Source organism: Pyrus communis, chromosome 17 (assembly GCF_041283825.1).
Source record: "Pyrus communis isolate YQ-2024b chromosome 17, ASM4128382v1, whole genome shotgun sequence".
In the NCBI taxonomy this organism is placed as follows: Eukaryota; Viridiplantae; Streptophyta; class Magnoliopsida; order Rosales; family Rosaceae; genus Pyrus; species Pyrus communis.
In genome coordinates this window covers 27,912,008-27,925,230 of record NC_142581.1, presented here as the reverse complement: position 1 = coordinate 27,925,230, position 13,223 = coordinate 27,912,008, and the positions used below count along the sequence as shown (strand labels likewise).

At 39.4% G+C, this 13,223-nt stretch overlaps 1 long non-coding RNA gene across 2 annotated transcripts; it reads left to right on the top strand.

Moving 5' to 3' along the window:
* The first annotated feature begins 6,093 nt into the window (after nt 1-6,093).
* On the top strand, nt 6,094-7,914 carry LOC148689760 (uncharacterized). Of its 2 annotated transcripts, XR_015958723.1 has the most exons (5): nt 6,094-6,222; nt 6,343-6,478; nt 6,679-6,777; nt 7,193-7,314; nt 7,485-7,914. It is a non-coding gene; the product is annotated as an uncharacterized LOC148689760 (long non-coding RNA). The 2 variants fall into 2 exon arrangements; XR_015958724.1 differs by lacking the exon at nt 6,679-6,777.
* Nucleotides 7,915-13,223: the final 5,309 nt, after the last annotated feature.

The window sequence follows — 13,223 nt, the reverse complement described above, 5'->3', positions numbered from 1 at the left end:
TTTTTGGAGGTGGGATCCAAAAGGATCGCCAACAAGGAACTTTTATTAAAACAACCACACACTTACAAATCAAACAAATGCCTAATTTATTCCTAGAAACAAACAAAGAAGGGGCCTAAAAACAAAGAAAACACAGAAAAATAGCCCACCAGCCCAAACAAAAACGAACAACCGAGAACCATCCATTGTGGTCGCCATTGCCGATCCAAGAATTAGCCAGCCACTCGATCCTTCACCCACTACAGATCATCCCCCCACGGGCGCCACCTGCACACAACCATCAACAAGAGACAGTCGGTGAGAGAGAAGCCAGCCATCGGAAAGAAGCTCCCGAAATTCCCAAGCAACACCGTCGAAAACGGCAGACAATAAGGAGAACGTGGTGGTTTGGGAGACACCCGAGCCGGATACAACACCGGAACTCTACACACAAACTCAACAGAAAACATGGCTTAAAAACCAAGTAAGGAAGGGCCATGGAAAGGGATACCCAAGGGGTTTGAAGAATTGGGAAAGCCAAAGGGGAAAATTGGAAGAACCAGCCATAGCTAGGACCGGCGGTAGCCAAGGGAAGCACGATCGGGATCACTCACATAAGAAGGTGAGAAGTACCCTCAAACAGAGGGAAGAACTCTCGAGAGAGAGAGAAAAGAAGAAACTCTCAGGGCTAAGCATCATTTTCTTGTTACAATTATAGAAAATGTTTTATTCTAGATTAGGTAGATTTTCACAACGTATTTCATATGTGCACAAGATTTTAGTAGTAATTCATCAGATATAAACATGTCATGTTGCGTATGCGACCATTGGTGCAGGGATTAGTAGCTCATATACTCATTTGGGATGGTACACGTCCTTTTTGTGCAACCCAAACCCTTTACTTTGATTGTACTGGTGCAGACAGTACTATGTCCTTTCTTGGTAGGGATTTTTTTTTTTAATTTCGACCAGGTTGAAATCTTCGAAATTTTTTTTATGGAGGTTTTTGTACTTATTCATTTACCACATTAATGAATATCATGCCAGTTTAAAAAACAATATTATTATTCTAAACTACACTAAGAGGAGAAAGATAATTTAAACACAAGACACAACGGGTTCAAAAGAAATATCATATTCACTGAAGCAATCAACCAATTGCAAAATCCTGATACCTGCATGACATTTGATTTAGTAGTCTATTTTGCATGAACGTGTAGTTGGTGCATCTGCATGCCTTTTAGTTGCAAAACTCTAGAAACCACCATTTGATGGTTAATTCAAATTCACAAAAGATAGCCAGAGGAGATGAGTTTGCTGAGGTTGGTAGCTATGCTTTTTACAAAATATTTTCTTTGTGGGATGGTTAAACAAAACAAAAAAAAAAAAAAAGAAAAGTTTTTTGGAGAATGATATTATTTCACCAATCGAGTTACAGGTATCAAACATATTCATACTTAACGACGATTTTTCACAAAATGGTAACAAAAGGGATAACAAAAGCTCATTACGTTTTGTTTCTCTATAATTGGAACCGTAGTAGGTCTCTACCCATTTATTCACTCGACCAAACCATAAAAATATTGGCAAATTGGCACAAAAGAGAGATAAAATACTAGAAACCTTGACAAGCAAGGAAGATTCTACCATTGGGCTTTGACTTGTTCTAGGTCATAATTTGAGTATATTATAAGGGAATTATTATTGGCACTCCAAAATTCTCATTTTACAGTCCAAACTTTTTATATTTGGAAAGAAAAATACACTTATGAGAAGTGTAAAATAAGATTTTTGGAGTGCCAGTAACACTTCCCTATTATAATTAATTCTTAAACGATTTAGGTTTGATTTTTTTATAACACTGTTTAGATGAGTAATATTACATTTATTATATTCTACTTATTACATTTGTATCACATCTCTAATAAATATAGTGCCCATCAACATATGTGGATTCATCTTTATCAGAGATATGGTACAAATATGGTATGAAAATGTGGTGAGATATTGTCCGCTTTGGGCTTACCATTCCCTCACGGTTTTGTTTTTGGGAACTCACGAGCAACTTCCCAGTGGGTCACCCATCATGGGATTGCTCTAGCCTCCTTCTCGCTTAACTTCGGAGTTCCTACGGAACCCGAAGCCAGTGAGCTCCCAAAAGGCCTCGTGCTAGGTAGAGATGGGAATATACATTTAAGGATCACTCCCCTGAGCGATGTGGGATGTTACAATCCACCCCCCCTTAGGGGCCCGACGTCCTCGTCGGCATACCACGACCAGGGTTAGGCTCTGATACCAAATTGTCACATCCCGCCCCGGCCCGGGCGGGACCACTTCCCGGGCCCGCTCCACCACTGTAGCACGATATTGTCTGCTTTGGGCTTACCATTCCCTCACGGTTTTGTTTTTGGGAACTCACGAGCAACTTCCCAGTGGGTCACCCATCATGGGATTGCTCTAGCCTCCTTCTCGCTTAACTTCGGAGTTCCTACGGAATCCGAAGCCAGTGAGCTCCCAAAAGGCCTCGTGCTAGGTAGAGATGGGAATATACATTTAAGGATCACTCCCCTGGGCGATGTGGGATGTTACATCTACAGTAGAAAGAAGGGGGAAATGTTTGAACATTGGTTGAATAAAAAATTGAACATCCTAACCATCAAGAAAAACTTATGTGAGGCTCAGCTTGTCACTGAACTTTACTGAGTGCAAGGGAGGAGCCAAGATTTTTTTCTTGGGTGGGATAGCTGAAAATAGTACCATAAAATTACATGTTTATTTTTTTGCTTATATAAAATTATATAATAATCAATATAAAAGAACAACAATATGATATAAACTATTCTCAAAATCATAATCCTAACCGATAAATTCAAGGACCATATAAATAATTAACCTACTAATTAAATCAAGAATAAGTAAATAAAGGGGGACTAGAGATAGAACTAATTTATAATTTTTAGCATAAAACATATTATTTATAATGTTTAGCATAAAACGTATTATTCGCTACTTCTCATCTACTAAATATACGTCAAAATAATAATTTATATTGAAATTGAGTAGGCTATAAGCATGAGTTTACAAAAGAATAGATCTATTCACAAACCCATTTTACTTCCAACACAGCCTTATTAATATTTTGTTAGTGATGATCTTCAATTTATTCGATCCGAACAACCAACAATTAAGAGAGATGTGTAAGAAGTAAAAATGAATGCATGGATAGCACTACCCTTACAGAAAACCTCCCTGGGCTACAACCCACCTTAGCCTTGTGGGTGGCTACGCCATTGATTGAGTGGCACTACAGTCCGTGTTGTAAGTTTTTATGGAGGATTTGGAAATGCCAGAATAGTATGGTTTTTGAGAAGACCTTGGTCGAGCCTACTGTGGCTTTGGAATTATTGCAGAAACAATGGGGGGAGATTGAAAGGTGTGAACGGTCTCAGGTGCGGCCTGCTCGCAGTAGCCGACTAGGGGAAGGAGAGAAGGTTCCTGTGAGGTGGGTAAAGCCTCCTTTTAGAACAATTAAACTCAATTGAGAGGGAGCTTGGCATAAGGAGACACGAAGGGGTAGATTTGGTTGGGTGGCTCGAGATTTTGCGGGGATCTTTAAGGGAGCAGGAGGAATGGGGAATGTTTGCTGTGACTCGAGTCTGATGGCGGAAGCGGAGGCGGTGCGAGCAGCTTTGGGGTATGTGTGGAGAGGGGCTCTGGGTGTGTTCAAATTGAAACCGATTCTAAGGTCTTGGTGGACATGCTCACATGTGTTATTCAACCCCTCGCTCTTGTAATGGTGCTGCATATTTGGTGGCAATTTATGTTACACGTGTGGGGGGATGTCATATGTGTGATTGTTTTGAACCAGAGTGGTTATTCAATACTCTGGCAAATGATGTAAGCATTTCAATTCGTCTCTAAAAAAATTCTACTATTTGGTAAATTAAAAAAATGATAAAAGAAAAAAAAAATATATATATATATTTAGAAATTTTATAATTATTTTCCCTACCCATTAATATACATCATGAGATTGATGTAATGGGTTTTTTTTTTTTTTTTTTTTTTTTTTTTTCTCTTTTCCTCCCTCTATTTTTTCATCCCAAATCGGCTCTGCCCTTCTATAGTCTTATTCCCTTCACCATGTAGCAGTCGTTCTTCTCCCTTTTATAGTCTTCATCCCAAAACTAAAAACCTAATTGGGGAAGAACGACTGCTACATGGTGAAGGGAGAAGAAAATGAGCGGGGAAGAAAAAAGGAAAAAAAACATGTGCCATTCGATGAATCTAACTGTATATATTAATTAGAAAATAAATTAATTTATACTATTAGAAAACCAGAAGTCAATTTTGATGTCTCAAGGCTTCACCAAAAATAATTGTACAACAATGTCCTTGAAACAAAAAAATGTATTAGCTGAAAAGAAATACAGAAATTTTTTACTAAGGGTAGTTTTGTAAGAAAAAGTAATAATTAAAAGAGATTAAACATAAGGAAAATAAGAAAAGAAATTAAACATGCAAAAAGGAAACATGATCGTAGAGGACTCCAAATAAACTAGTGCAATGGAGAAGATAAAATAACTCCCAAGAACTCGCAAATGTACATTGAGTATTCCACAAATCCAGAGGAGGAGGGAAGAAGCTTCGTCCCTACTACTTCAAATGGTTTGGGTAAATTTTAAAAATTATAAGTGGGATTTGTTTCTCTCCCTTATCACTCATTCTATGTTTTTGGTTTTTATTAACTTTGGTCGTTTTAATGCAGGAAAACTAAGTTAGAACTTAGATTGATTTGTTCATGTGCAATTGGTTATTTTTTTTTCCTCTATTTTTTTAGTATGATGAGTTTGAATTGACGTGAACTTTTGTGTTTGGAAGGTGAATTTTGGTTGAGATAGAATTGGGAACGCAAGTTGATCATGGGTTACTTTGAATTCAGATATGTAGCATGTAGTCAGGTAATTTCTATGGACATACTCTTTCTTCCAACTTCTGAAGTTCGATCAGCATGTGTAAACTATTGATAAAACCATTCGTTGGTTACAGATTAAGGAAAATTAATGAAAATGGCTTGAAAACTTTGAGTTTTAACGATAAAGACAAAATAAAATGTAGAGTAAATAGTACCAAAATTAACTTTTTAGTGTAAAAATGTGATTTTTCATTCAAATAAACAGTACCATAAACTTTTCATTAAAGTTCCCTATATTATATGGATACCTTCAAGAGAGAATATAAATTATAGTTTTATTCTCTCCGTTTGCACTATGGACATTATTAATTGTTTATCAGCACGTCATTGCTTCAACAATTAGAATTCTCTTTAAAATCTTTACCTCCCTGTCAAATTTTGGTGTTTAGTTTGTGAGAAATATGATGGTTTACTTAAAGAAGTTAATATATGTTCAGATTTATCTACATTTTGATTGAAGTAGGGGCATCATAGTTCATGGCTCCACAACTGTACGAGGAGGCAAATTACAGTAGTCGAAGAGTGTTTGAAAAATAGATGCGAGGGAGCAAATGAGTTTGGGATTTCAAAGAACTACTACAATTGGTGGATGTGTTTTACTTATCATACAAAGCTTTCAGAAAGGTAAGTAAAGCTAACTAATTCTGACTATTACTTCTGATGTAAAGTCACAGAATAAATAAAATGATATATGTTGTTTGTAGTCACAAAAGTTTTTAAATTCGTGCATAGCGCATTATAATAAAAGAAAGTCCTCTCACATGAGGGAAAGCGCAGGCAGAAAGCCAGAACCCTACCTTTGAGAGTTACCAGGCCTTGAATGGATGAATTGTGGGTAAACAATGTCTTTGTTTTTTAACAAATTCCATTTGTTTCTCTTTTTAAGTTAATCATTTCTTTTGTGTTTGAAGGACTTAAGTTAATTGTTTTGGAATTCTAATATTAGAAAGTTATAAGTCAAGTTTAGTATCTCAAGACTTCACCAAAAATATTGGACTATAAAACCCCTCAAACAAAGAAATTTAACTCGCGTGATTTACTGTTAAAAATATAGATAAAGGATATAAATGTCCAAATAAAAATAAAATAAACAAAAGCAGAAAACACAGGAAATAAAAAATAAACTAAAAGGAAAAAAAATGGAAACACGAATGTGAAGGAACCCACGTTGCAGACTAGCGGTTCCAGTTCACTTGATTGTTGCAACCTATATAACTATTGCATACGCACTCATTAACTGCATAAGAAATTAAAAACCTACCCAGTTGGTAAGCCATTTGATTCTCATGTTGGATTTTTTGGTTTATCTCTCTATCTTTCAAAGTTTTCTCCACATATATGTTCTCGAATGCAAAGTCAATTCCTTCTCTCCTTCTTTAATTTGGCAGATGGGGTTTTCAATTTGATTCTCCACCCAAGACAGAGAGACCATGTGTAAAGAGAGAAGGCAAAGAGGGTCTGGCGTTTGGACGGCAACGATTGAGTTGCTGCTGCTACTCAAAAAATGGATTGCAACATGGACAAGTACATATAAATACCCCTTCTCATTCTTTCTATCATTTTAGCTTCTGGGTACTTTCGGATGTGGGTTTTTTGCTTTCTGATTTACTTGGTGGTTCATTGTTTTGTATTTTTAGCATAATTTTTTCTAGTGTATGGCTTAAAGCAAAATGCCTAAATGCGGATTATCATATTCTACTAATTTAGTTTAATATTTTATGTAGTTGAGTTGCTGCTTGAGTATCATTAAAGTAAGAAAATAGCGCTGCTATAGCGTAAGAAGAGGGAAGAGAAACAGTTGAGTCATCCTCTTCTTGTCTTAGGTATAGTTTCGTCACTCTTCATTTTTCCTTATCTCCATGATTTTGTTTTTAATTCATTTATTCTAATATTCATTTTTCGTTCATGGGTAATTATAGTGGACGGAAATGCAAGGCAAAATTACACCTATTAGGATTTACAAAACTTGGGGCCTGATCCCAAGCTCACAATATGACTGCTTTGAGTTCTTATAGTGATGCACCCTGGATAGTCTCTTACTATCAATTCCTTTATTCATAGAATAAAAAAAACATGTCAGTGAGGCATAACACTTTGTCTAATTGCATGCTAATCAGTCAGACTTTCTACTGCAGGGTCAATCCCTTGATAATAGAATGATACCTGTTGAATATACAATTCATTTGTATGATTACCGGAGTTCTAAATCCCTTGCTTATATGGATTTTTACTTGACAGAATGTGGAGGACGGTTTTAGATGGAGGAACCAAAGTTGTTCTGCAATATCTCAAGGACAAATTGAAATGACTAGAAGATTAGAGATGGATACATACATGAGGGATATTGCAAAAAATTACAAGTAGGTTCTTTTTGGTTATTGATTTAAATACATGATCTCTTACCTTTGAGAAATTTCAATTCGCAAACAAATTTTATTATGTTTTTGAGAACTGGGTATTGCTTTAAGAGTTGACGAAATTAGGTGTGACCAATTGTTGTGGTTAATTGTGCATGAAAAATGTGTTATAGGTATGCGTCCCTGGATTGCTTTTCGGGTAAAGGAGCTTCTTGGATTTGAAGATGAAGTTCTTATCAACTTTATCTATGGTCTTTTGGAAGGAAGGAAAATTAGCTTTATATGTTTAGTGCTTTGTTCATGGAGTGAGACTAGGTGATAGGTTTACCAGTAGTAGTTTGTTTAGATCCTTGGCGCTATGACTCTTTGCAACTCCATTTGAAAAAAAAAAACAGGTGCAAAAAAATATGCTAACTGCCAAAGCAATATAGAAGTATAACCCAAATTAATTCCACAGTTGTGTATCTTTTGGAATTAGCAAGAGTTGTGCCTTATAATGTAAAGGTGGAATTAGCATGGGTTGTGCCTTCTAATGTAAGGGTGCAATTATTGTGTGGAGACATTTTGCAGTATAATTTATATTTGTTATATTTTCTTTAACAATTTTTGTATCTCATGAAAACATGAAAATTAATTTATCACTCCCTAAATATTGGAACTTATGGACATAGAACCAATGTATGTATAACACGTACGAAAGGGTTTTTTTTTTTTCTTTTTTTTTTTTTTTAACTAAAGAGGTCTTTATGCATGCATAAATATGGAAGGGGAAAAACTCTATATGCCGCAAGTAGCGCGCCGTGATGTAGGAAAGGTTTTTTACACGTGCAAGTCGCGTGCAGAAAGACTAGTTGCAATGATTTCAAAGAAAAGTAGGTTGTGTAAAATTATTTCAAGCTTACTACATGGCAAATTTTAAATCCCTTGTAGTGCAACTCAAGAAAATTTAGTGACGAACTCTCACATGACAATTCAACAATTGCTTTAAATAATTATGTTAATTGACTTAAGGCATGACTTAATTATTTTTACACTTGTCCCCATATCCATTCGTCTTTATTAATCCAAGATTACTAATTCACTTAACTCCAACATATTATACCACGCGACATTCACAATGGTCCAACTTGTCTTTTCCACGTTTAAATAAATATTTTGATCCATATCCTCGACCTCTCAATCGCTTTCTGCTGAGTTGTCGCAAAGATGATGATGGATTAAAGATATAAATACCACTTGCAATAAAAAGAATTCGGATCCTCGTTGAATTCTCTTTGTGATGATTTCGAAGATCTGTGAATTATATTTGTTCATTAAAGATATAAATACCACTTGCAATAAAAATTTGGGTTGATCCTGAGGTTGTGTAGAGCACGTTGGTATATTCATTTGTCCAATTTGAGCAATGTATGAGAAGTTATTACGAGAAGTTGGTTTTGTGCTTTAAAATTAACGTTTCTATAGTTATTTCGCATATAGGTGATACGTATCCCGAGGACGAGCGTGGTCACTCGAGGCAGGGGGGCTACGACCCTTCCACATACCAGTGAGTGGGCTTTTGGTTTTCCGTATATACCTATATACTATATTTTTCCCAGAAATTGATTTAAATGTTTATTAGTTATGTCATGCATTACATTATCGTTATTCATGCATCGTTGGTTACGTTAGTAGTTGCATATATATATACATATGCATATTGGGTGCTGTGGACGCACAGGTAAGTGCCAGGTAAGTGTTATTCATGTTTAAATTCAGTAGCGATTCGAGATATTTAGAGAGCTCACAACCTGCACCCCCGGTGTTAGTGTTCCAGCCCAGAGTAGGGCACAGTCCTTCACGTGATGTTCACCTCCCGCACCACACGCTCAGCTTGGATCCAAGTTAGGTGCACAGTCCTGTCGTACAGACCACTTTAGGTGGTTCCGACTCGTAGGTGACCCGCAATTATTCGCACAGCCTTCACGTGATCGTAGCACTAGAGCGTATATATGTATTACACCCAGGCCTGTTGTACAGACCACTTTAGGTGGTTCCGACTCGTGGGCAGGTTCAGTATTTGAGTTTGAGATTTGAGCTCTAGATGCAGCCGTACAGGTCACGTTAGGTGACTCCGGCTGCCAGATTACATGTTATTGATATGATTATACCTGGGCACTTACATATCATTATGAGATTTCGGCATGGCATATTATTGAGCACGTTAGGCATATTCTTGAGCATAATTGGTATATATACTACGTATATTTATTTTCTGGGAAGTATACAGGTTTTACGGCGAGGGGTTAGAATGTATTTGATTAAATGGTTTTCTAAAAACTTTGTTTTTGCCCACTCACGCTTTTGTTTTGCGCCCCTCCAGGTTCTAGTGGTCTAGCAGGTTCGGTGGTTTCCCAGAGGGCTTTTCCGGCATTTCTGACAGACACTCACCATTGTAGGGTCACATTCGGGTGTACTGTTGTCGTATCTTTTTCTTTTGGATTGCTGTAGACTTATTGCTCTGAACTTAGCGTCTCACTTACGTTAGCACTGGTTGTCATCACTTGTATGCTAGTTTTTAATTTATTCGTACTTTTATTACTATTTTATTAGCTTCCGCACGTGCACATGGTTACGTCACCTCCGTGTGATGGCCAGCACGCCCTGATCTCGGTCGGGGTGTGTCAGTTTGGTATCAGAGCCAGGTTTGGCAGTCCTGTGTTTTTGTGAGTATTTTAATGGTTTTGGTGTCTTCTGTCAGAATTATGCCGCCTCGTGGGAACGACGTCGCTCTTCTGAGTCTAGCTTCCCCGATGTTGCTCAGTTGGGGGAAGTTTTTTGCTACAGCCCTTTAGTCAGTATTGCGCCCTCCCCAGAGGACTCCTCTGGAGACTATGTATAATCTAAAATTGGATAAGTTCGAAGGTAATGAGGGTCATGAGGGTGCAGAGCGATGGTTAGAACACATTGAGAAGACTTTCCATGTGTTGCACAATCAGGGGAACCTTCCTGTTGAGAGGTGGGTCGAGACGACCTCATGGTTTCTGGGTACGGAGTCTGCAGCCTGGTGGGAACAGGAGCTTCGTTGTTTGACTCCAGCCGAGATGACTGATTGGGACGTTTTCAAGGATTTGTTCAAGAGGAGATTTGTGCCCTCTGAGTACATTGACCGTAAGAAACAGGAGTTCACCGAACTGAGACAGCGGAAGATGACAGCTAATGAGTACTATGGCAGGTTCACTGATCTGTCTTGCTACCATCCTGACGTTGCTGGTAATCCGGCGGAGATGCTTCGTCGTTTCCGCCTAGGTACTAAGAAGAAGTGGCGTTCGATGACGACCACTACCCACTGTGAGACCTATCAGGATTTCTATGAGATATTGTTGAGGATTGAGGATTCTGAGAACATGTCGAGCGAGAGTGAGGAAGAAGAAAAAGATGGTAATCAGAAGAAGGATGACAAGGGTAAAGGTCAAGTGTCGCTCGGGCCTCGTAAGACTCAGAACTTCAATAGGGGTGGAGCTAGTTCGAGTTCTTCTAGCGGTGGTTTCAGTGCCACTGGTCAGGGAAGAGAAGGTAGATTTTCTGGTGGCACTCGAGGCCAGAGACAGGGTGATGGTGGTCGAGGCAGAGCTCCAGTTTGCCGTAGATGTAATAACTGGTATTTCGGCGAGTGCAGGCGTGGCAGCAGTGGTTGCTTCACGTGTGGGCAGATGGGACATCGGGCTGCGAATTGTCCCCAGAGTCAGCAGCAGAAGCCGCAGCAGACTTTCATGCCACCACCTGCACCGATACAGCAGATTCAGGGTCTGAGTAGTTATGGACATGCAGGTCGATGTGGTGTCTACCACTACCAGGGTGATGCTGTTCCTTATGCCCCGGGACAGTATCAGTATCCCCAGGACCCGTATTCCCAGGGTGGTTATCCCCCGTATCCTGGCGGCTATATGCCGTATCCTCCAGCTTCAGCAGGTGGTTCTCAGTGGTTTCAGGGAGGACAGTTTCAGCCAGGAGAGATTGCTACTAGTAGTGCAGGGTCTTCGAGACAGTCGGGTCAGCCCAGTCAGGGGCGTGGTACTCAAGGACGCGGTGTTCAGGCGAGCAGAGGTCGCGGAGGACGACAGCAGGGCCAGGGGCGTCTTCACAATATTTCTCTGCAGGATGCTCAGAACAATCCGGATTTGATTATGGGTACGTTAAACATTCTTGGTTATTTTGCTAGAGTCTTAATTGATTGTGGAGCTACACATTCCGTGATTTCTCATACATTTGCTCAAGTGACACAACCTCGCCCGCACCTCTAGGGTCGCCCGCACCTCTAGGGTTTGATAGAGTTCGCTATGCCTAGAGGAGAGAGATGTATCATAGATCGTGTGTACCCAGGATGTCCAGTGATAGTTGAGGGTGTTGTTTTGTCAGCCGATCTTATCCCGTTAGATATTGTCGACTTTGATGTGATTCTGGGCACAGATTGGTTACATTTCTATCGTGCCAATATTGATTGTTACGGGAAAGTAGTTACGTTACACCGTCCTGGACTACCTGTGGTTACTTTTGTGGGTGAGCAGAGTGGGGTGAGACATGGCGTTATTTCGGCTTTGCGAACGAAAAGGTTGTTGTCTAAAGGTTGCCAGGGGTACCTAGCTCATGTGGTGCTAGATGAGGCCGTTCCTGGTAGAGTTGAGGATGTGAGAGTGGTCAGACACTTTCCCGATGTTTTCCCCGAGGATTTACCTGGTTTACCACCAGATCGAGACATGGAGTTTACTATTGAATTGCTTCCAGGTACTAATCCTATTTCTTTGACTCCTTATCGTATGGCTCCCGCTGAGTTACGAGAATTGAAAGTTCAGTTACAAGAATTGGTGGATAAGGGGTTCATTCAGCCTAGTACTTCGCCTTGGGGCGCTCCAGTATTATTTGTGAGGAAGAAAGACGGAACTTTGAGGTTGTGTATTGACTACAGACAATTGAATCGGGTGACGATTAAAAACCGTTACCCATTGCCTCGTATCGACGATTTGTTTGATCAACTTCGAGGTGCTTGTGTATTGTCTAAGATTGACATGAGGTCTGGGTATTATCAGCTGAAGATTAGTAGGGATGACATTCCTAAGACGGCGTTCATGACTCGTTACGGTCATTACGAGTTTCTGGTGATGCCATTTGGGTTGACGAATGCACCAGCTGCTTTTATGGATTTAATGAACCGGGTGTTCCAGCCATACTTGGATAGATTTGTTATTGTCTTCATCGACGATATTCTGGTGTATTCTAAGTCGAAAGTGGAGAATGTTCGACATCTTACTTTGGTGTTGAAGATGTTGAGGGAACACCAATTGTATGCTAAGTTTAGCAAGTGCCAGTTTTGGTTAGACCAAGTTGCGTTTTTGGGGCACATCATTTCTGCTCAGGGTATTTTGGTGGACCCTCAGAAGGTTGCAGCTGTAGAGAGTTGGGAGCAACCGCGAACCATCACTGAGGTGAGAAGTTTCCTTGGTTTGGCGGGGTATTATCAGAGATTTGTTAAGGATTTCTCTGTGATTGCTTTACCACTGACGATATTAACGAGGAAAGACGTTAAATTTGAGTGGGATGATAAGTGTGAACAGAGTTTCCAGCAGTTGAAGCATTGTCTCACTCATGCCCCTGTTTTGACACTCTCGGACGATAGTGGTGATTTCGAGGTTTACAGCGATGCTTCCTTGAATGGTCTGGGATGTGTGTTGATGCAGCATGGTAGGGTGATTGCTTATGCTTCACGGCAGTTGAAACCCCATGAGTTGAATTACCCTACACATGATTTGGAGTTGGCTGCCATCATCTTTGCGTTGAAGTTGTGGAGACACTACCTTTATAGGGAGAAATGTAGGATCTTTACTGATCACAAGAGTCTTCAGTATCTGTTTACTCAGAAGGAACTTAATCTTCAT